We start from the raw sequence: 25,263 nt of genomic DNA on the forward strand, positions 1-25,263 counted from the left end.
TTGCCCACCTTTTCCTTCTGCTTCACGATACATCAAGACCTAAGAGTAGGTTTATTAGCTTGCTAAGGCCGCCATAACAAAATGCCAAAGACTGAGTGGTCTAAGTCACAAAAATTTATTTTCTCATAATCTCAGAGGCTGGAAGTCTGAGATCATGGTGCTGACAGGGTTGATGTTTTTTTCTGAGGCCTCTCTTCTGAGCCTGCAGATGGCTGCCCTCTCTGTGTCCTTACATGACCTTTCCTCTTTGTGTCCAAATTTCCTCTTATAAGGACACCTCTCAGATTCTATTAGGGCCCACCATAAGGGCTCACCTTAATCACCTCTTTAAAGGCCCTATTTCCAAATACTTTCACATGCAGAGGTACTGGAGGTTAAGACTTCAACATATGAATGGTGTGGGGGTGGGAGTGGGAGTAGGGGAACAATTCAGTCCACAATGGGTGGGTTTTGGGTTTGTGGAATTCTGTCTTAGCCCTTGAACTCAGAACTTCAGGGCTTCGACTGCCTGAGGTGAAAATACACTAGTTTAAAGTCTGTCAATATTGTTGCCATGATAGTTTAGCGCCACTTCCCAGCAATTGCTGTTGGCACCAGATCTTAGAAATCTGCAACAGAGGAAAGGGAACCAAAGTCAGACATTTCCAGATAGATGATTTACTATAGATTGGAGCTACAGAGAAGACATTGTAATTTTCTTCCCTTGGGGCTCTGCGTTCTTTCTGCTGTGTGTCTTGGTCCCACCTATAAAAGGAAACTTGAGCCCAGGTCTTTCTCTGTCTGAACAGGAAACTGAGATTCCTTCTATTTAAAGTCAGTTGACCAGAAAGAGAAAAAAAAAATTATCATGCCCTTGACAGTCAAAGAAACCAAGATCATTGGACTGAATAGTCTAAAACTGAGCAGTCTAATACAGACTATAGTATATAGTCTAATATAGTAGTCTAGTATAGTATACATGTGGTTATTTAAATTTAAACTTTAATAAATTTAAGTAAATGTTGAATTCAGTTTTTCAGTTGGACTAGCACATTCTATATTTTCAGACCACCTGTCACTTGTGGCCACCATATTGGGCAGCAAAGAAAAAGAATATATCTATGATTGTGGAAAGTTCAACCAAGCAGCATTAATAAAGAATATGTTCAAGCATGGTGAGATGAATGCCCGCATTTATCGGACCTGTGATTATCTGTGTTCAGTTTGAGTCCTGAACCTCCTTCACTGATGAATCACATTTCCCAACAAAGAATTTGCCACAACCATATAGCAGCCCCTCACTCCCACGGGCACCAAAAGTCTTAGGTTTTTCAAAATATGGTTGCCCATAAAGAAGACTAGGTATCAAATAATGCTGTTTTATCTATAGTGTCAAGCAGTCTTTTAGTTATGAAATCTTATAGCCACATTATTGTTTCTGAAGAAAACTGTTATTAATTTGGCTAAGGTCCCATGTGTGTCTACTTGACACTAAGGAGAAAGTTAATAGCTTAAGTTATCCTCTTCACTTTAAACAGCTTCATATTCAAAGTTTCTTCATAGCTTTACCAAACAACTGAGTTTGATTCCCAGTAGTCCTCTAGCTTTTGAGTCTTAGAGTATAAATTCTTTTAGCTCAATCATCTTATAATCAGTTCCATCCAGAGAAGGCTCATCCTTGCCAGTTGGGGATCCTCCAGGAAGAACAAACTAAGTGGAACTCAATGCTCTAGTGCCTTAGAAAGTCATAAAAGTCAATGCTTGTATATCTCTTGTTTACAGAAAATGTATAGTCCTATCATAAAACTCAGGCTTTCTCAGTTGGGTCAGCCAGCCCACCTCCTTGACTGCCTTCTTTCCTCCCAGAAATAATTATTATAACTTACTGCAGAGATGCTACATTATTAATTTATTATGTCTTTGTGTGAATGTCATCAACCTTTGTCTTTTCCAAGTATGTTACCAGTTTAATCATCCTTGCTCATTGATGGATAAAAGTGCTGTAGCTCATGCATAAGGACTCTCAAGCCAAAGAAAATATGATGGTTCGTTTTTCTCCTGTGTTTTTTTCCTAAAAGTTTTACAGTATTAGTTGTTTTCTTTAGCTTCTTGATTTATTCTTAATGGAAAATATATAGTAAAGGGTTTCCTTCTAACAGTTCATTATCTAATATGGTATCTTTGGTGCATCCAAAAAAGATAATCCTTGGAGTTTACTTGGTGGTGCAGCCAGTTAAGGATCTGGTGTTGTCACTGCTGTGGCTCTGGTCGCAATAGTGATAGGGGTTCGATCCTTCACCCTAGAACTTCCACATGCTGTGGATGTGGCCAAAAAAAGTTGCAAAAAAGATAATCTTTGTGCTGTGAGGGAATTTCCCTTAGATTTTCTGTTTACCTAATGGACACATTTGAATCCTTGTCTCCCTTGATGTCTCAGCTGCTTGAACAATTTCCTTCTACCTCCTTGGGTTCTCATTCTCTTTTATCTGTTTCTCCTGTCTTTCTGGCTTCTTCCTATTTGCTGAGGTCTGCTTCTTGTCTTTCTCAGTGCTATCATTTATTCTGTTCTCATGGTCTTGAGAGAAATGTGGCTGCTTTAGGGGAAGAAGTAATCATGGAAAACATGGTTTGTTATGTCCTAAAATTAGGTTCCTGCTTCTTGAACACTGAGGTGTGTGGCAGAGAATACATTTGCAGGCTAGTAGCACTCCTACCTGGCCCGCGTCAAGCACTGCTCACAAATGCAGCTGGAGCGATGGCAGCAGACCTCCTTTCTGTAGCAGACTTGGGCCTGACACAGTGGCGTGCAAAACACTCAAGCTCTTTCCAGAACCCTGTTCTCAAAAAGGGAGGCTTGCAAAGATTCAAGTTCTGCATGCACATTTTAGTATTCTGATTTCGTTAAGAAAAAACCCTGTTTTACTTCTCTTGGGAAAAATGTGAGGGAGGAAAATTGGGATGAGTCCAAGTTATTTTCCGAGTCTTGTTCTCTCTGGGGGAACAGCATGGAAGTTAAGATGTGGAAATAAGAAGAAAGGGTACTAGGCCTCCTGTTATAATCATGTCTCTGTTCTTTGCTTCTAAGTATGTATCTGTAGCACAGACCTGTCCAATGTCCATCTGTGTCTATGGCTTTTCCACTGAGATGTATGATTGGCAGTTCAGGCTCAGCACGTCCAACTTGTTAGCACATGGACTTGTGTTAGTCAGACACTTCACAGTACGTGTTGCCCCCACCTCCCTACTGTTCCAGCTGGAAATCTAGGAGTCTTATATTTCTCTCTTTCTGTTCTATTGATTCCATATCCAAAATAAGTATTCATCCCATTCGTTCATCTCTATTCCCCCACCACCAGCTTTTTAGAAAGCAATGATCACTCATCATCTGAACTATTCTAGTATTTTTCTAATACTTTCCCTGTCTCCATCCTTACTTTCCACCAATCCATGACCCACATGGTAGCCACAAAGAACTTTTAATTAGGTAGATCAGATTTGAATGAGCCTTTTTTTTAGGGCTGCACCTGGAGCATATGGAAGTTCACGGGATAGGAGTTGAATCAGACCTGCGGCAACAACAGATCCGAGCCACCCTACAACACAGCTTGCCGCAATGCTGGATCCTTAACCTGCTGAACAAGGCCAGGGATTGAACCTATATCCTCATGGATACTAGTTGGATTTTTAACCCACTGAGCCACAATGGGACCTCCTATTTTTAGTTTTCCATAGTGGCTGCAGCATTGACATTTCTGTATACTGTGGGTTTTTTTTGTTGTCTTTGTAGCATATGGAAGTTCTTGGGTTAAGGGTCAAATCGGAGCTGCAGCTGCCAGCCTACACCACAGCCATAGCAACATGGGATCCAAGCCACATCTGTGACCTACACCACAGCGCATGGGAACACCACATCCTTAACCCACTGAGCCAGGCCAGGGATCAAACCTGCATCCTCATGGATACTAGTCATATTCATTTCCACTGAGCCACGATGGGAACTTCAAAATTCTGTTTTAAAAGCTTCCATGAGGTGTTCCTGCTATGGTGCTGTGGGTTAAGAATCTGACTACAGTGGCTTCAGTTGCTGTGGAGGCATGTGTTCGATCCCCACCCCAGTGCAGTAGGTTAACAATCCAATGTTGCTGCCGCTGTGGTGTAGGATGCAACTGCCGCTATGGTGTAGTGTAGGTCATAGCTGCAGCTCAGATTCAATCCCTGGCCCCAGGACTTTCATATGCCTCAGGTTCAGCCATTTTAAAAAAAAACCTCCATGGCTCCTGATTCTCCTCAGGATAAGGTACACCCCTCCCCACCCCATTACTCCCTGTCTCAAGAGCTTCTTTCTTTCCTTTTTTTTACCCTCCGGGCCGAAATTCTTTTCTTTCAAGCAGTGTCTTGAGCAGACACACTCCCACTCTGCTACCATGTCAGCTCTGTGAAGGCAGAAGCTATCTTCAACCTGCTTCATCACAGTGTCCCCAGAACTGGAAACCTTATGTGAATGAATACCAGTCTGTGGGAAATGCTGTGGGTATCTAATTTCATCTGATCCACACAGGATCCTGATGAACTTGATAATATCTCCAGCTTTGATAGGAGGAAAAAAAATACCTTCAGACTTAGCAAGGCTAAATAGCTTGCCCAAGATCATACAGCTCTTAAGTGATAAGTCATAAATGTGATAAGCGAACCCACTTTTGTTGACCCCAAAGCCTGTGTGTGTACCCCACCACTTGCTATTCTGATATCTGCACATGTAAACTGGGAAAAAAGCAAAATATTTGCTCAACTCTTTTTTTTTTTTCCCCAAAGGAATCTACCCAGCCAAGAGCTAGGTTCCAAAAACAAAACAAAATGAAACAAAGCCAAAAACAAAAAAGAAAAAAAAATTGTTCTTTCTACAGGGAGTATTTTAACAGGTCAAACAATTAAATTTTAAGGGACAGTCCTTGCCTGTGAGAGTAGAACAGTTGCTGTTGAAGAGAAACATGCAGAAGCCCAGTGGAATACAATGGGATATTACCAAAGTCTGCAGAAATGAACTCACCTTCAGACATTTAGAATCGAATCTATTCCTTGATTTCTAATTAAACAATCAGGAAATGAGTTGAGGGGTACTCCTTGTGGGTCCATCAGTACAACTTTGTGTTATAAGAGTTACCAAGACACCATCTCTGCTCTCAAGGAGTTTAAAATTGAATGAGAAAGACAGCTGGGTAAATAACTAAATGGAATACAAGTCAGAATAAAATAAGAACTAAAGTAGAGGAAGAAGCCGAGCATCTTTTTGATGCACAATTTCTGTTTTCAGTACTGAGTACACTCATGCATAAAATATCTGATATGCTTGACAATTTTTGTTCATTTTCTTTTTACTAAGTCACATGCTTAACCCCTTACATTCTGATTTGCCACGTGTCTCTATGTATATGAAACTGAGACTGTGTGACATGGTATTGAAGAGAGAGGCTTGTGATGCACCAACCAGCATTCCAGTGTCTATGGTGTCTACCAGCTCTGTCTTTTGGGGCAAGTTCATTAACTCTGTAAGCCTTCTTTCTCATTGGTAGGAGAGGATAACAATAATATCTAACTCTGGGGGTTTGAGGGGAAGATTAAATGAGACAGTGCCTATAAAATTCTCAGGGTTTTTGGCACCTAAGTTCCCAGTGGCAGTGGCTATTATTATCATGATGATAATACAGATTGAAGGTGATATTGGGTTCTTTATAAAATACAAAAAGGTGCATGGTGTTTTTTTTTAAAAAAGCACCTGACCCCCTTCCACATCCGCCCCCCCCAAATCATGTACCATTAAGCTTTAGTTGTTCTGCTGCTTTTTACCCAAGTGACTTTACTAATATGAACTCTTAATCTGTTCCAAACAGAGATATTTTGGTGACAAATGCTGTTCTCCTTCACATACAGGCAGTTGTGGGAAGGCAGTAGATATAGAGAATGGACCACACAGAGATTTGTTTGATAAGCTTTTCTCTCCACAGACTAACCACAAACTGATTAATTATGTATGCTTAAATACCTTTATCAAAGGTCACAGGTCCCGAGAAGTTAAATAAAAAAAGCCTCTATATTTCTAGTGCGTTGCTTTATTCTCATGAAATTTCTAATGGTCCTAATAAGTGTAATGATTGAAGTATATCATGAATTTCATGCTGTGGCACAACGGGATCAGTGGAGTCTCTGCAGTGCCAGGATGCAGGTTCGATCCCCAGCCCAGCACAGTAGATTATAGGATTCTGTGTTGCCACAGCTGTGGAATAGGTCTGATCCCTGGCCTGGGAACTCCATAGGCCATGGGGCAGCCAAAAATGAAAAAAAAAAAAAAAAAAAAAGGTCAAAGGATTAGAGGATTAGCCATGCATTTCAAGGGGATCAGAATTTCTCCAAAGGGTTCGATGACGATGTGTTGATGTCTCCCAGGTGGAAATCTACAACCAAAATCATCTTGGGTCCCCCTCATTTGTACAAACAATTCTTCTACTGTAAAAACTTCCAGCACCTTTGTCCAAAACAAGTCCTCACTGTTTTGCTACACGAGTCGGTTAGCCTTATGCCACATTAGACAATGAGTCTTAATCAGGACTGATTCTGCCTGCCAAGGGACGTTTGACCTTGTCTGGGGATATTTTGGGTGAGGAGGGCAGGGGGATGCCACTGGCATCTAGTAGGTAGAGGCCTGGGATGCTTCTTGAGTAAATCTCCCACAAGCACGGGACATTGCCCCAACCCCCACCCCCACCCCCATGACAGAACTTTCTGGCCCCAGATGGCAATAGTGCCATGACTGAGAAACCCTGATGCTTAGGTGATTTCCACCTCGTGGCCCAAACCAGAAACCCAGGAGAGGCAGCCTTGATTCCTCCCTAACCAAACGATAGACAGAGGATGTTGAGGACAGTCCAGCAAGAGGACTGTCCTAAACTCATCTTTTCAGCCTCCTGTTAACATTTCACACCAAAATAACTTCTGCCTCCAACTTCTCCAAGTTCCTCTGGACTTGCTCCTTCTAACCCACTTTCTTTTTTTGTTTTTAGAATTACTTTCTAAAAAGGCAAGGTTGTGAATATACCTATTCTACTTGGAGTATTTCAAGATTAGATTCAAGCTGCTAAGGACGGACTAGAGAAGACCCTTCAACCTTAGAAACCACTGGTCCATCCCTCCAGGAAGACCTTTTGCCCAAATTCTCTTTGCCCCCTAGGCTCTAGGCCTGTTGGAAGGCCTGCCATGCTTGAGAGCTCTCCCTCTAGCCCCATTCTTTGCTCTCTCAAGCCTTTGTGCCTTTGGCACCCTGGGCCCTCTGGTTGGAAATGTCCTTCCAGCAACTTCCATTCATCCTTTTAAGGTCTTGCTCCAACATGGCCCCCTTGAGAAGCTTTCTCTGCCCCTTGTGTTTAGATTAAATTCTCTTTTCTTTGTAAATTCCTTTATAATACTATTTATCAAAATGTAGTGGCATCCTAGACTGTGAGCTTCTTGAAAGCAGGGCTGTATTTTAGATCTTAGTGTCCCCAGAACAGTGTCTGGAACATAGTAATTGTATTTAACCTTGTTGAAAGAGTAAAATCAAACTAATATTTATAGAATGTTTCATAATAAATAGAAAAAATCATGACTACACCAGAATGTCAGCAGAAAACAGATGGAACACCCAGAGTAAATAATTTGAAGATAACATAATAAGGGAACTGTATACATAGTGGTAGGAAACAGGAGAGAAAGTGCGGTCAGTTGGGGATAATTTTAGCAGGAGGTGATATCACCATGGCCTAAGTGAGCAACCGTTACTGGAACCTATGGGCTGGGTTGGGCAGGGATTAGAGAGAGAGAGAGAAGAGGAAGGAGGGAGGATGAATGACAGAATGAATGAAAAAATGAATAGAAGAATGAGAGAGACAGGAAGCTTCTAGATAGTTGCTGTCAGATCTCCTGCAGGGACTCCCTTTGGCCAAATCCAAATAAAAGCTAGAAGAAAATGAGCATGTCGATGTGGTCCACACATATCAGACTCCAAGGATCAAAAATCAGGTTGGAGAAGGGTGGAAAGTATATCTGGACAGGATAACTGGAAAATATCAAACACCATGACATTGTGAAAAGAAGCATGGGATTTGAAGTTTGACGAACCTTAATTTCATATCCAAGTGTTTGTATTATCTAGTTGTGTGATTGTGGGTAAGACACTTTACTATCTAGACTTCAGTTAGTATTTAACAACTCCTCTTCAAGGTTACAGTTAGGATTAAATGACATAGTGTATATATATGCCTTATAGAGTGTCTAGCATAGACTAGAGCTCAAATAAGATCAAGATGTCATGTTTTTATATTTTAAAAAGTTAGATTTTCTCTAAACCAAGTATAAAAAAAAGAAAAAAAAGATTGTGTGCCTAATCCTTGTCAAGCCTCTCAAGTCCTCCCACAAATGGTGGATCCATAGCATAACTAGTCCCGCTAATGGAAAAATTTCCCAAATCATCCTGAGTCAGTATTCTCCTCACAAGCTTTTGTGTATATGTACATACAAAACGAAGCTGGAAAGCTCAAAACTGCCTGCATCTGTACCTTTACTAGCTGTTATTTTAAAGTGATGCACAATTTGCTTGAGAAGTATTTACATATTCCTCATATAGACTATATCCGCTTTCAGAAGCTGTCCAGTTTAAATAGCAAGAATTAATCCATTGAAGATCCACAATTTGGTCGAAACATCTGTTTGATATTCTGTGCAACCAGCTTTATCTATTCTTTATACAAAAAGAACACAATCTTACTTCTAATAAACATTTTTTTTTGTCACAGCAATCATGCAGCTGCAGAAAACATGGTTTATCATTAGATAATCACATCCTTGGGGATTGGATGCACCCAACTGTGTCTTATGCTTTCTGTGTTGGAAATTAAATTTTCTCATAAATGTCAGAATATGCCTTGCCACATATTTCTTAATTAATAATTAAACCATAATTCCATCCTCATAAACTATATTTAAATCTGTGTGCTGTGTGTATGTATGTATACATAATATGAACTGGACTAAACATAGATAACAGAATCTTTTGTATCTCAGATAACTGCATTTACATTTCATACCCTAGCATTAACTTGTACTAGTTGATACATTTATCCCATCAGTGAAAACATCAGCTCATAAAAATGACTTAATTGAAGAAACATGGCCCAATTCTTAATATCCTTGCCCTGCTTTCTAATATATCATCAGCCCAGATTTTTAGGAACTCAAGCTAAGCGTGAGAATGATTGTGCATCATAAGTAAAAGTTAAATGATCACTTTTGAGATGGGCCCTGAATCCTAGTCACAGTTACCAACAGACTAGAAATATTGTGGTCATTCAGAGATTGGCTGAGTGTGTTGCTATAGCAGCACGTGACGCATCTTTTCCCTCTACTTAAAGAGGAAAATACCTTTCACTGCTGTGGTCAGATTGCCAGTAGTGTGAAGCTTTGTCATGACCTATCTATTATATCATGTGCAATTTAACTCAGTCTTTGAGCAAAATGGCCCTTGAGCATGTGCTTCGAGGGTGAATCTTTGTTACTAGGAGGCAATAGAGGATAAGGAGTTCAGAGCTGATGAGCGCTATTTAGAGGTGGACTACTAAGGCTGCTTCACACTGGAATTAGTTTTAGTTGGTAAGAAACCAAGTGGGAAGTTACAATGAACTTACTTTTTAAAAAAAACTATTCAGTATTTCTCTTGTTGCATCTCTTCTCACTTTGGAACACATATACTAGTCCCAGAAGGAGGATGAGAACCACATAGAGCAAGGCCATTCCCCACTAACCTAAGTCAATCAAGTTACCAGTTGGCAGCAGACACAGGGGCGAGCCTGGCTTAGGTCAGCCTAGATCAGCTGACAGTCAGAGATTTGATGGTTGTTTGTTTTGTAGCATGATTATGACCATAGTTAACTGCCCCCTACCTTTTTGATCATAGTCGCCCCTGCTGACATTTGTGTAGATTTCTTGGATAGTCTTGGTGGTTACCATTCACTCTGTCTATGACCACTCTAGAGATAGGTTCTTTATTATGCTAGCTCTGATTCTCACATGATTATTATGCAATTTTATAGCTAAGTAGAACAAAGTTGAGAGACATGATGCTCATCCAATTGCTTTCTTGACCTCTCTACCTTATATTCTTATAGGCATCACAAACATTTGTTCAAAACTGAGTGCCTTATCTTCTCCCCCCACACCACACCCTCCATAACAACCTCTTCAACCCACAGTCTTTCCCATCTTGGTTAATGGCAGTTCCATCTTTGTAGTTACTCTGGTACAAAACCTTGAGGCTGCATTTGACTTCTCTTAGACCTCAAATCCAGTTTATCACTGAATCCTGTTGACTATACATTGATCATATTAACAGAATCAGACCACTTCTCATCACATCCACTGCCATCACCCTGGTCCAGACCATCTCCTTTGGCCTGGTTATTGCATTAATCTTTTACTTAACCTGGCTGCTTTGATGCAGGCCCTTTGCATAGAATCTAGACTAATCTTCTAAAAATATTTGTTAAATCATGCCACTCTTCTGTGAAAGGCATTCTCAGGATAAAATCCAAAGTTCTTGTGATGGCATGCAAGACTCTACACAATTTTTCTTCAATGAAATACAAGCTCCATGAGGACAGGGGTGGTTATATTTTGCTCACTGGTATTTCCACCAGAGCCTGAATGGTGCCCCATATAATTGTAGATGTTCAATAAATATTTGTTGACTAAATGAAGGAAGGTAACCTTGAGTACAGGTCATTCATTTAGTAAATGGTTGAGATGGAATGCAAATTCAGTTTGATCTAATTTCAGTGACTTTCCATTTTTTCATCGCTCACTCCATGTTCAACTTTTATGTCTCGAAGACAAATATTTAATCCTTTTCCTAATTACTTGTTTGTCTCCTTCTTTCTTCTATGCTTTGATAAATTTTACCAGGTGAAAAAATGGGTTGTTGATTGTGGTGAGGGTGGGGTTAGTTTGCTCAGGTGTTTTGTTTGCATATTTTTAGGATCAGAAAATGAAGGTTTTGACTGTTATCTCCTTTTAGTGGCAAGAAATGAACATATAAGGTAAGGTGGGGCTGGAAAGGGCTGTGTAGAGGAGCTTGCCTCTCCTCTTTGATAGTGGGTTGTTTTTTTTTTTTTTTTTTTTTGCTTTTTAAAGCCACACCTGTGGCATATGAAAATTCCCAGGCTAGGGGTTGGATCAGAGCTATAGCTGCAGGCCTACACCACAGCCACAGCAATGGCAGGATCCAAGCTGCATCTGCAACCTATACCACAGCTCACAGCAATGCTGGATGCTTAACCTACTGAGCGAGGCCAGGGGTCAAACTCTCATCCTCATGGATACTAGTTGGGTTTGTTACTGCTGAACTACAATGGGAACACACTTTGATAGTGATTTTTAGTTTTGTCTAACTGAAAAAATTTCCATTATACAACCTGATAGCAGTGTTTTCTAAGCTTGAGTCAGAAAGTATCACAGCATTCCACCAGAAAATAGGTGGTCTACTTATCTTTTAATATTCCCCTTTATTCTGTAGATAGCAGACATGGAGACTCACTCCTTTTGTAATACGCCTTCATGTTTTGGAGGTCATTATTAAAACACCTCCTGCTTTTCTTTAGGTTTAAATAATGTCAAGTCATTTAACCTTTAGTCTTCAATCCTATTTCTAAATCTTTAATCATTTTCATTACTTTGCTGTAAGTCCTCTTCAATTCTTCACATATTAAAAGTTGAAGGGCTGTTATTGGTATTCTTCAGTAGGGGATTTTTTTCTATTTCAGTGTTGAATTTATAAGCACAGATGTGAGTAGTTGCATGGACTCTTCTCAACTGAATGCTTAACTAGAATACAAATATATTCATAGCGTGAATAATATTATAATGCTGCTTTATGTCATAGTGATATTTTTAACTTACAGTTTTTATATTATTGATTAGTCAACTTTAGATCACTTAAAAAAAAAACCAAAAACCTCTCCTTTATGTACATACCATATTCTAAAACTTTAACAAATAGTTTTGAGTTCCAGGGCCTTATTTTCTTTGTACCAGTGTAGTTTTTAGATTTAGAGCATGAAACTTTTAATCTATGAGTGAAATGACCATTGCAGTGATGTTGCAGGAAAAAAAAAACCCTTTGAGTTCCACTGAAAAAAATGTAATTCTATGATATTTGCATTGCTTCTACATGTACTACCAAACTGCTTCCTTTCCACTAGGCTAAGAAAGACTATGATCTGGAAACAGAATTCTCTGAGATTCCTTATAAACATAAATTGTCACACCCTGACCCTCAATAACATAAACACAATGAATCAACAATTTGTTCATGCTTATTCTGATTTTATGTTTTTAAGAATTAGAGATAATGTGCATCATTGGTATAAAGGCCAATTATAGCATAATCTCTTTTACATAAATTTAATCTATAAAAAATTCTTGGATTATCTTTAAAATGCAAGATAAAGACATACCTGGTGCACCTTGATGAGCTATTAAGACTTGTAGATTTATTTGCTGAGGAAAATATAACTTGGCTGGATTGTCAGTTTTGACATCCATGTTAAACATCAAAGGATTGTCATCAGGTACATCCAGGGAAACTTTGATTAGCCAGTGTTTAGCTGATAATATCAATTTTTTTGTAATCAATATATATCACGGAAATTGGTTTTATAGAACCAGGCAAAGAGTACATTTTGTTGGTTTTGGAAGACAGAAGACATTGAATGGATCCAATGCAATCTTCAACCTAACTTTGAAATTTTAGTTTATTTTTAAATTAAAAATTTTCACGGAGCTCTCTGGTGGTTCAGTAGGTTGGGGATCTGGCATTGGCACTACTGTGGCACAGGCTTGATCCCTGGCCCAGGAACTTCTGTGTTCCACGGGCATGGTCAAAAAAAAAAATTGTCAAACAAGCCAGGATCCTTTATCCCCAAAGAGTAAATGAAAAGTATATTTGAGTAAAATAAGAGAATTTTTTACTTAATATTAGATATTCAGAGCAGTGCTATGCAATAGAAACTTCTCTGATGACAGAAATGTCATATATCTGTGACATGTAATATGGCAGCCTCTAGCCACAGGTGGCTGTCAAGAGCTCGAAATGTGGCTAGTGCTATATGGTAGGTCCTTGCTATTTAGCTATTTTATATATAGTAGTGTGTATATGTTAATCCCATCCTCCTAATTTATTCCTCCCCACCTATAATTTCCCCTTTGATAACCTTAAGTTTGATTTCAAAATCTGTTTGTTTCTATTTTATAAATGAGTTTTTTGTATCATTTTACTAGATTTCACATAAAAGTGATTTATGATATTTGTCCTCTGACTTTCTTCACTTAGTATGGTAATCTCTAGGTCCATCCATGTTGTTGCAAATGGCATTATTTCATTATTTTTTGTGGCTGAGTAATATTCCATTGTATATATGTATCACAACTTCTTTATCCATCCCTCTGTTGATGGACATTTTGATTGATTTGATTCCATGTCTTAGCTATTGTAAATAGCACTATAGTGAACATTGGGGTGCATGTATCTTTTCGAATTATTATCAGCAGTTTCAGTGGTCTCCAACATCTCCCCCTTTTTTATTTATTTGTTGCATAAGAACAATCCTAGTAAATTTCGGATTGCAGAGCATTCATCTGATTCTACAGCAGGTCTCCAAGTTGAACAGTCACATTCAGGGGAAGGGGGTCTGTCTCCCTCCTCCTGGGAACCTATTTTTCCAGTTTTTTTTTTTTTTTTTAATGGAATAGGGGTGATGATCCTCTCTTCTGTAGTTACTTCCTGCTGGGTAGGGACGATGAGTATATGCTCAGGAGTGGGATTTCTGGGTCATGTGACAGTTCTATATTTATTTTTTTTAAGGAATTCCCATACTATTCTCCATAGTGGTTGCACCAGTATCCATTCCCATCAACAGTATACAAGGGTTACCCAAGAGCTACTCTTGGCATTCCATTTTTATGGTTTTCTCAGGGCTCGGTGGGAAAAGAAAGGAAATGAAAGCCTGCTTTGGTCAAATTTATTGTTTTCCAAGTTGCTGTTCACTAGAAGAGGCAGTTGCACTCTCCACAGCAACAATGAGAGGGGCACTATTAGGCAAGTGTCTTTACATGTGACCCATGGACCAAATCTATTCTGGTTATCTATCACCGTGTGACAAACCACCCCAAACTCAGTGGCATAAAACAACCAGTATTTATTTATTTGCCTCACACATCTGTAATTTGGGCAGGTCTCAGTCATGACAGCTCATCTTAGCTCCATGTGGTAAATGCTGGGGCAGCCAGAAGTCTGGGGATGACTTAAAGTTTGGGAGCATTAAATCATATGAATGGCCATTTTTCATGTTTGGTGGTTGATGCTGGCTATTAGGTCCACCCAGAAGCTGCACAGCCTTTTGTGACCTAGCTTTGCACGTTATACATCACCACTTTTGTGACAGTCACAGTCCCATCCAGCTTCAAAGGCAGGGGACATTATCTTACCTCTTTATGAGATACAGATGGAGGCTTTTGAGACACCTTGAACTTGTAGGTATATATTTTTTTCATTTCTATTTTTCTGTGGATAACATCCATAACTTGGATATAATTCTCAAAGTAATTTAGAGATATAAAAAATTTTCATGAACCAAGGGGGAAATACAGACTTCTTTATCATCCACCTAAAGGCATGGTCTTGGCAGTTAATGAGTAGTATGATATATGCTACTGCTTGATGTTATGTAGATTAGTGTTTCTTAAGCTTTAATGTACATACAAATCACCTGAGGATCTTGTTAAAAATGCAGATTCTGAATCAATAGGTCCAGGTAAGGAACAGGCCTGGAGTTGGTCCTGAGATTTTGTATTTCTAATAAGTTTGTAGGTGATACTGCAATTGCTGATGTGTGGTAGTCTTCTTTGAGCAGCAAGAACGTACGCGGTTTCCACTACTGCAACTTTGGAGCCATGTATTGCTAGAGATATTATCATATATTATATCACAGTTATTAATAAATAATAATAGTTTTAATTACTAATGCTTGTACAATCAAATGGTTTAAAATGAGCAAAGTGCCAGCACATGGTAGCTACAAATAATTCATTTATAAATCCTTCATTCAAGCCATATATTCTCCTGGAGTAACACACCAGCAAGGTCAGTCCTGTATTCATTGCAGCCACACACAATCTGGGCTGCCCACTGCCCAATCGCGGTGCATGCCATTTGCATAGACTAGGCTGTGAGAATTGACCTGGAGTTGTGAAATAGGGTGGCCTGAATGTTCTCAAAAAAACAAAGAAAAGAAAAGAAATATTATTTTAAAAAGTCATCCCTATTTTCTCTACCATTGTTCCTTCCATCTGTTTTATTTTGTATCACAAATGATTTGGGTCCTAGTCCGATTAGTTTGACTTCTGACGTCTAGCATTGGGTGCTAAGATCTGAAACCCAATTTGACCCCTCCATTCCCAGTTCTTAGCCTTTTATCAAAGTTATTCTATCAAGGACAGTAGGTACTCAAATGTTGTTTGTACAAGCAATAACAAGCATATAGAGGGCTTGTTCTCAACTGCTACTCTAGGTCACACAGTGACAGGGGATGAGGATGTCTGTAGCCTTGTTGATGGGGTTGTAGGCTGCATGATCTTTGCTATAGTCTCATTGATTTTACATTTTTTTCTCATAAGCTATGCATTGTACAGAGAAAGAATGCTCTCAATTTAAAAAATTTACATAATGTGCTATGGAAACAACAGTAACAGATTTCTTGAAATAATTAAATTTTGATTCAAAAATTTGGATATATCCTGGGTGCTCTGGTCCCTGAAGGGCTTGGCTGACTAAAGACAACATTGATTTTTCTGTAGCAGGTTCCTCACTCGTGTAACCGAAATAATTTTGGCAGAAGTGTAACCAGTTTATAATTGACAATTGCATCTCAGATGTGCGTGTGACTTTCTTTTGTGCTGAACTTTAGTTCGCAAACCCCTGTTTTTACTAGTTTTCCAGTCAAAAGTAACTTAATTACTTCTGGGTTTAAATGTGGTTAACTCAGGGTTTAAACTCAATTAATTGAATATTTCCCACTTTCCTGTTCTTCTCACTTCTACCTGGGGATATTCTAAGGCCTTGGAGAATTTACACGGAATTCATACATTTTTTCTGGTTATATCAGTTAGCTAATGCTGTGCAATAATCCACTCCAGAATTCCATGGCTAGTACAATAAATGTGCATTATTTTTTTGGTCTTTTTTTGGGGGGGGTGGGGCACACCCATGGCATATGGAGGTTCCCAGGCTAGGGGTCAAATCAGAGCTATAGCTGCTGGCCTACACCACAGCAACAGCAACATGGGATCCAAGCTGTGTATGCGACCTATACCGCAGCTCACAGCAATGCTGGTTTCTTAACCCACTAAGCAAGGCCAAGGATTGAACCCGTGTCCTCATGGATGCTAGTCGTATTTGTTAACCGCTGAGCCATGACAGGAACTCCTAAATGTGCATTGTTGTTCACAATCCATCAGCTAGATGTTTTTCTTGGTTTCAAGGAGATGCATTCACTCTGCAGCCCTGCTGGGCTAGGACGTACTCATGTGCCTGGGGCTCATCTGTCAGTAGTCAGGTCTAAGATGACTTTAGCTGGGAAAACTGGGCTCTCTTGTGAACAATCTAGCATCCTCCAGCACAGTAGCCTGGACTTGTTCAGGCGGTAGTGGCAAGGTTTCAAAAGAAGACATAGGAGAGTGAATAGTCCCTTGAGGCTCAGGTTCAGAATCACACACTCTGCTGGACTTCATTCTTTTAGCCAAAGTAAATCACAAGGCCAGATCAGTTTCAAGAGTGAAGGAAATAAATCCCACCTCTGGATGGGAGTTACTACAAAGCCACATTGCAGAGAGTGTAAATACGGGGAGAGACAAGTATTGTAACCAATTGACTGCACTGGCATTGGGGAGAAGCCTCAGTTTTGTCTGAAAACATGTGTTCTTGCCCACCCTTCTCTAATGACTTTAGATCCACAGGTGGTTGAACACCCAGCCCTTTGCTCACATTCACAATTGGGGGTCTATATTTCCTATGATGGCCCTTGATCATGATGCCTATACACTGTGTTCTTCTTATTCTGATACCAGCTTCCTTTTGGCTGTCCACTCTATTTCTTGGCCATTTTTTTTTTAAGGATCATATCTGCGGCACATGGAAACTCCCAGGCTAGGGATTGAATCAGAGCTGCAGCTGCCAGCCTACACAACAGCCACACCAACTGCAGGTCTGAGCTTCATCTGTGACCTACATCACAGCTCATGGCAATGCTGGATCCTTAACCCACCGAATGAGGCTAGGGATCGAACCTGCACTCTCATGAATACTCGTCAGGTTCTTAACTGGCTGAGCCACAATGGGAACTTCTCTTGGCCAATTTTGAGCTACTCTTGCACTACATTTAACCTCACAATTATTGCCACAGAACTTACTAAACATTTTACTGAGTTATCTCATTTTGGGGATCTGTCTCTATCACTTAGAAGGTAATCTCATTGAGAGAGGGAATTATGCCTGTTTTAATGATGGCTATATCTGTAGCACCCAGCCCAGTGCCTGGAACATGATAAGCCCCCAGAGAAGTTAGTTGAATGAGTAACTGAATGGGAGGGCTCAGAGAGTTCTCCCTATAGTGTCCACCTCCCTACATACCTCCATCATTTTTTGATTCTCTTATACTTAGCTCTCAGCCCTCTAAACACTTGCTTGCTAAGTCTTCATACTAAAAAAGCAAACAAAATTTCTCTCTCTCTCTCTCAAATTTGTGGCTCTTGAGATTGAGAACTAAGGCTTTCAGAAATATTGCCTCTGCTATTTGTCTATTTTCATTTTTATTTCTTTCATAAGCTCAACTAACTTCTTGACTCTATTCATTCTTCCCTGGAGGATGCTGAAGGTTGAAGAGGAAAGTAATGAACTCGAAAAAACCTATACAGAAACACACCTGTTAATTAATACTGCAAAATATTATCCTGCTTTACAAGTTAAAATTTTGCCATTTCTAGCTGATTCCAATTATGGTGATTACTTAGAAGATTGAAAGTTTAGCTGAGCCAAGCAATTTCATTGAATTAATTTCGTTTTTCAGAATTTAAGGCAAAATATCATGTCCAAACTAATTTGCAATGGATGAGATGGCACTAAGTTGAGTGTCAAAAGTCCCACATTTGTGTTGTCACTGTTCTTACACTATCTTTGTATAGTTTCATTAACACTAATGAAAGAAACACCAGTCTGAATTACGGGGTAAATATCAATAACTGTATTAAATCAAGCTACAAATACACATGAATAATAGATTAAATTATCTAGATACTATGTTTCCCAAAATCTAGTCCCAGAATGACTCTCGTCCTCTCAGATGCCTTGCCTCCTTTAGTTTTCTTTTCTGATCTGCTTTGAAAGATGTCAGATTAACTTTCCTTAACCTTACATTAGTATCAGGCCACTGGCTCAAGACTAGAAATATCTCAACTATTACCCATTAGATATGATCCAGATTTCTTCAGTCCGTGTTCAAGATTTGCTGCGGAATGGTCTGAATAACTTTTCTTCCTTTATATTATGTCTTGAACACCTCCACATGACAAGTTTATTGCAAGCTATGATGTGGATGTGAAGTGGGTCAGAGTTAGGTAGTATTGTATTGAACCTAGGAAAAGATGGTCACAGTGGTACATAGTACACTTTAGAACACCTTTTCTGTTAAAGCCAGTCCTAATCGATACAAAAGAGGAGGTGTGCATGTTACGGTGGTCGTGGAATAATCCAGACAAATGCATTTGGATAGGTTTTCTTCAGTGCCCTGGACTCACAACTGCTCACCCCTTCCCAGGATAACACCAGTCATGTGATTCATGCTGGATGGTTCACATGAGCCTGGCCAGCCAAACAGATTCTTCTTGTTTTCAGAAACATTCTTACTTGTTCTATCAAGGAAGGAAACAGACATTTATCGAGAATTTGCTGTATGACAGTTTCTTTTCTTTTCTTTCTTTCTTTTTTTTGGGCACCCTGTGGCATATGGAATTCCTGGGCCAGGGATCAGATCTGAGCCACAGTTGTGACCTACATCACAGCTGCAGTGATGCTGGATCTTTTAACCCACTCTGCTGGGCGGGGGATCAAACCTGCACCCTGGTGCTGCGGAGATGCCACTGCCAATCCTGCTGTGCCACAATGGGAACTCCTGTATGGCAATTTCAATGCCACAGATTTGACAGAAACTATGCCCATTATTTTTTCTGTTATTGGTAGGTATCAGATCCTTATTTTCTCTTATTTTTCTTCTTTTATATGCTATCAGCATAGATAAGCTGTTGATTGTAGATAAATGTTACTTCATATTTAGATTGTGAAATAATTTACATTCTGAATTATGACAAGCTTCCATATCTTAGAGGATTCATTTAAGTTATTGTTGTTGGGAATATTTAGGTCTGTGTGTATAAACCTGGTCAGGTAAACATTGGTTTGTCATTTTTTGAGCATGAGGAAAAAGTTATATCATTCTATATTTTTTCTTTTTGGCAATCTTTATGCATTTTTTTTATGGATGGATAGAAAATAGTTAATTTCTAGATTTTTTTCCAGGAGATTAGCATCTTCTTTATGGAAGATTTTGGTTGGTGTTTTTGTTTTTGTCAAGATACAGTGGAAATGACAGAAAAATGTAAGAATGATAGGGGAGAATAATTCTAGTTGTTAGGCACATACAAACAATAGGGAGGACAATACTTATAAAATTGAAATCGCTACACTCAGAGATGATATAGAGCAGTAAAAGCTAAGTGAAGACAGTATTTGAGGAAATTATGGACAAAGACATATCTCCCTGTATATCATTTGAAGCAGGGGAGATTCACACTGAGAATAGAATGTTGTTAGAGTTAGGATATGTACTTTATTTCAAAAATGAGAGCTGATTTGTATCATAGCTCCTGAAGCTAAGGTTTTATCTTCAAAAGAATTTCACATTTTGAAAACTCGGCATCTGTAAGAATAGTTACCACTTAGGAACAGAAATTGCATCTTTGCACTAATTAATCACCAGCTGTCTCCTGAGTAATTCCTACATACAAGGGTCTCTAGCAGAGCCTCGTGCTCTCCAAGCACAGGGGAAAGTGCATGCCCCTTGAAGAGCTAAGTCATATGAAGAGGACAGCTTGAACAAATTTTTCCCTTTGTTTCCAGAATACTAGTTTTTTTTTTTTTTTTTCTAACTCTCTGGAGACTTTTTGCTCTTCTCTTTTGGGGGCTCTCTTCCTCCACCTTTATCTTGGTATTGTCATTTTTCAGGTTTGATTAAAATCTCCATTCCTCTCCTTTAACTCTGATTGACCTACTGCCTATGTACTGATGACACCAAAAAGTCTCATCTCTAAGTTGAACACAAATGGCCTAAAGTGCTGTGCCATCAGAGTTGGGTGACCATATAATTTATTGACAAAACTGGAACATTCAGGGGGATTGAAAGTCAGGGCTAATTAATGATTTTTTTTTTCTGGGGCAATAACCATAAACAAAAACTGTCCTGGGCAGATCTGTAGATAGGGTCACCCCACATGTACCCAGGAGCTCATTGGAGAGCTCGACTTGGGTGTTTTTTGGGCACCTAGGGTATGATGGGCTGAGAGAAATCCACTTCCTCCCCTTCCATTTCTGCTTCTCCTGTATTCTTCGCCTCCACACAACCATCCCTGCTGTTGCCCAAGCCCAATAATATGTTGTATACCCATAACTCATCCTGATCTCTCACCTTCTCCTTTAGAGGTTACCACATTCCATTCTATATTTTCTGTAATAATGACTTCTAAATATGCCCCCGGGTCCCCGTCTCCATGCCTTTAGCTGTTGATTTAGTGGAGGTTCTCAATTTCTCATCAGGTTTAGTACCTAGCTAGTCAAAGGGTTTATTGAAGACCTTCTGACCTGAATTCCTTTAATCCATTCTTCATGTGGCTTGTAGATTGTGTATCTGTATGGATCACTCCTCAGTATAAAATCTTCAAAACTTCCTCCAACTTTCTTTCAGGATAAAGCCTAAATTCCTTTGTAGAACATTAAAACCCTCCATGACTTAGCTCATGTGTACTTTCAGCCTCCTTTCTCATGGTTCCTCACCTAAACCACACCTTTGTGTTTATTCTTCCGTCAGCATCCAGGCTACTTTCTCTCTTCCTCCATCCTCTCATTCTGGATCATTCTGCAAATCTCTTACTGGCTGCTCCTTCTTCAGGAAACTGTTCCTGAACCTTTCTTTCTTGAACATCTGAATTTATTCTTCCTTAGAGATTAATTCTGAGTACATTTTTTTCTCTCCAATATTCAACTCTTTATTTCTTTTTTTCAATTGAGGTAACATTTATATACAGGGAGATGCTCAGGTCTTAACTGAACTCACCCAATAGGATGAGTCTGGACAAGTATAGGCACCTGTTTATCCAACACCCCATAAAGATATAAAACATTTATATCACCCCTTAAAGTTCCCTCATGCTCCCTTCTAGGCAGCCCCACAACCCATAAGTAGCTGCATTCTGATTCTTATTGCCACCGATTAATTTTGCTTGTCCTTAATTTCATATAAATTACTTATCTTCATTAAAAAATAAGTCAATATTCAAGGCATTGATTTATTAGATTTTTAGTGAACACAGTTGTTTTAAACATCTAATGTTGATGAAGGAAACTTCTTAAGTATTTTGTAGTGTGCTTGCTATAGCCTTCAGAAATTATGGTCACTATATAGCCTGGTTTTACATTTTCATAGACTGCTTAAGGCCTCTGTTTTTCAAATTCAGTAGTATCTTCTTTTTCTCTTATAAAAATGAGGAAGAGAATGGGTGCCCTCCTCATTCAGCAAGATTCTGCTTAATAAGGCATACTTGCAATGTTAGAAAATATGCCAGCTATGAACCAGAATGCATGTAACTTGAGCAAGGCTCCTAATGAGCTCTGTAGGGGCAATTGTGCATTCGAATTCCAAATAAGGAGAAGCTAATTGTCAGCCAAATTTACAGTCAAAGGAGAAGGATCAGTGACTATATTAATGTCAAGATTGGGAACTACCTTGCATATTAGGATGAAAACCTAGTGTGTTCTCACACATTACTTCTCAATTGATGCTACTTTTATAACAGGGACTTCTACCCAGAAGAGGTTCCAGGGAGGCATTCTTTGTGAAACTGCAAAGCAAATGGATTAAAATGAGGGCAAGAACTTTATTACATCTACCATAATTAATTGTTCCACAGTGCTAAGAATGGAATCTGACATAGAATAGAAATTTAATAAATAGTTAATAAATAGATGAACAAATCATTTTGGTTATTCTTAATGCATGGGAGTAGCTGTTGAATTTATGAGTTTGCTATCACATTTAATAATCTTCTGAAGAAGGGAAGTACTTTCATATCTTAAAATAATATCTGTTCTGTTCTCTAGTGAAACATTGTGTGTAGAAAATGGAATAGTTGAGATGTTTGGAGGGGCTAATGAGCCTTGCTGGTATTATTGAAGAAGAAGTTTTGATAGTTTTAAATGACCTGCATTTGGAACCAGAATACTTCTCTATGACACAGAGGTTAAAATAGCCAGCGGTTTTTCAACTTTTGCCAAAGCACTGAATTTCTATCCAACCGTAGTTTAGTCCCCGTTCAGCAGCCATCTCCACACACACAGTGCCCTTTGATTGTTAGCTTCTGAAGGGCTATACTTTTGGAAAAAAAATAATAATTTTCATTTTCCTCAATGTAACCTATAAACCATACGAATACCCCATATTTTTATGAAATTGCTATAGAACTGAGAAAATAGGTATCGACTGAGGCAAAGGACCAATTCTAATACTTCCTTTTAAGAACAAAGTAGTGGTTTGTCACACTGTCTAAAGTTGCGGCTCGGTTGGTGGATGTTGCAGATTGTGGAGTCACTTTGCCTCTAAGGACTCTTTAAAAAGTAAATTCTACATTCATGGGTGTCATTGCACAGTTATTTATCCCAAAGAGAATGATCAAGTATTTTGTGTGTGCTTTGCTGAAGAGTTTAAAGCCCATTAAACTAATAATTACACATGGTCATTAGATATGTTAAATATGTCATTTAGGAGTTTGCTATGGGATATTGGATAGTGGAATTACAAAAGTAAGATTAATCAGTGACTGAAATACAGGAGAAAAGTAAGAGGTGTGGCTTTCTAAGTTACCTTGATAAAGTCTTTTGACTTCCTTGGTTATCAAGTCCTTTTGAAATCCCTGTATCTCTAGCTAATGGAGATGTTATAAGTAGTTTATCCTTGAAATGAGAATAAGAAAGATGGATAATAGCTTTTTAGAAATAATTATGAACCCACTTTAAAAAACCAGACTAAACACCACTGAGCAAGACCAAAAAAAAAAAAAAAAATCTGAGAGGAAATTTGAAAGCCTATAAAAAAATCAAGGAGGGTAATTCCTTGATTCTTGTTAAGCTGTATTTAAGATGTTCTGTTTGGGTCTTAGTAATGATTAAATTACCCTAGCATTTCTTTAAAATGAGTATTGGGTAGTTAAATGTGGGACTGTTCTATTTCTCCAGCAGGAAAGTCATCAGAAGGGGGAAAGACTATGGGGAAGAAGGTGGGAGAGTGAATGGAAACTGGGTGATTAAAACCGAACAAATTCGCATCGGAATGGAAAGGTCTTGTTTTTTAGGGCAACACAAAACAAGTTCTTAAAGCACTTTAAGTACAATACAAGGCAACTAGTTACCTTATAATTATGAATTAGTTTTGGCCAGGGAGATGAAGTGTTCTTATGGAGAGCTTTTCTGCTCAGCAAGTGCAGTTGAAATGTAGGAAAACAGAGCAATGAAAGAAGCTCACGCTGTGAATGAGGCAGAAGCACAGCCGTTACCGAGCACTGTGGGCCCCACAGGCTGGGGTAGATGACTCTTAAGCATTAGTTCATATTTTTCCAATTAAGTGTAAGTTGTGTTTCTTTATGTGTTACCAAAGAGTTAGTCATTTAGTCCCCAGAAGGAGTATTTTATCAAAAGCCAGAAACAAAGAAGCCTGTAACTGGATTATAGGCCTCCTCCCATTCCAATAGGATTTAACTCCACACATAGCTAGTTGTGATGTAATGCTGAGAGCTTTTGGAATGAAAATAGTTGTCAATAGAAGAGGAAGCTGGCAAGATATTGTGAATGAACTGATGATTGGGGAATTAAAATATCATACATGAAGATTTTTTTCTTTTTTGCTTTTTAGGGACACACTTGCGGCATATGGAGATTCCCAGGCTAGGGGTCCAATCAGAGCTACAACTGCCAGCCTACACCATAGCCATAGTCACAGCAAAGCAGGATCCAAGCCATGTCTGTGACCTATACCACAGCTCATGGCAATGCAGGATCCTTAACCCGCTGAGTGGACGCCAGGGATCAAATGCCAAATCTCATGGTTCCTAGTCGGATTCGTTTCTGCTGCACCACAACGGAAACTCCCATACATGAAAACTTCTTACAAAACTGTGTAATTTAGCATAGATGAAATGAGCAGATTTACAACAAAAGCATTTAATATTTAGCTTGAGTTTTTTCTTAGCCTGTTAATTTGTTCAGTTTGTATGAGTTTGTCTTTCTGGGTCTTGGTTTATTTGTATAGGTCTAAGACTTGATTGGAAGAGATACATCCAAGAGGCTACATATCTTCAGATTTCAACTTTAAATAAGTTATTATAGCACAGTATTGTTTTAATCTGAAATCTGTGTTTTGTGCCTACAACGTCTATGTAATCTATTGCCCTCAAAAGGAAAAGGAGTCTCCACATACATTGTTCCCAGATAGATGAGTATCTCCAGGTTACAGAAGTGGTAGATCTGGTGACGGCTCTGTAAACACAGAAGGTGTGCTTGGCTTATCTGGTTGATTCATAGAAGCTTTGGGAGTTCCTTCTGTGGCACAGTGGGATTAGCAGTGTCTCTGGAGCATTGGATTGCAGGTTTGATCCCTGGCCCAGCACAGTGTGTTAAGGATGTGGTATTGGTGTTGAGGCTGGGATCTGATCCCTGTCCTGGGAACTCCGTATGTCATGGGGTGGCCAAAAAGAAAACAAAAAACCATACAAGCTTTTCTCTTAAAGCAAATCATATCCAATACCCTATTAAGTGGGTGTACAGGTCTGGTTGTGGTG

Source organism: Phacochoerus africanus, chromosome X, assembly GCF_016906955.1.
Source record: "Phacochoerus africanus isolate WHEZ1 chromosome X, ROS_Pafr_v1, whole genome shotgun sequence".
NCBI lineage: Eukaryota > Metazoa > Chordata > Mammalia > Artiodactyla > Suidae > Phacochoerus > Phacochoerus africanus.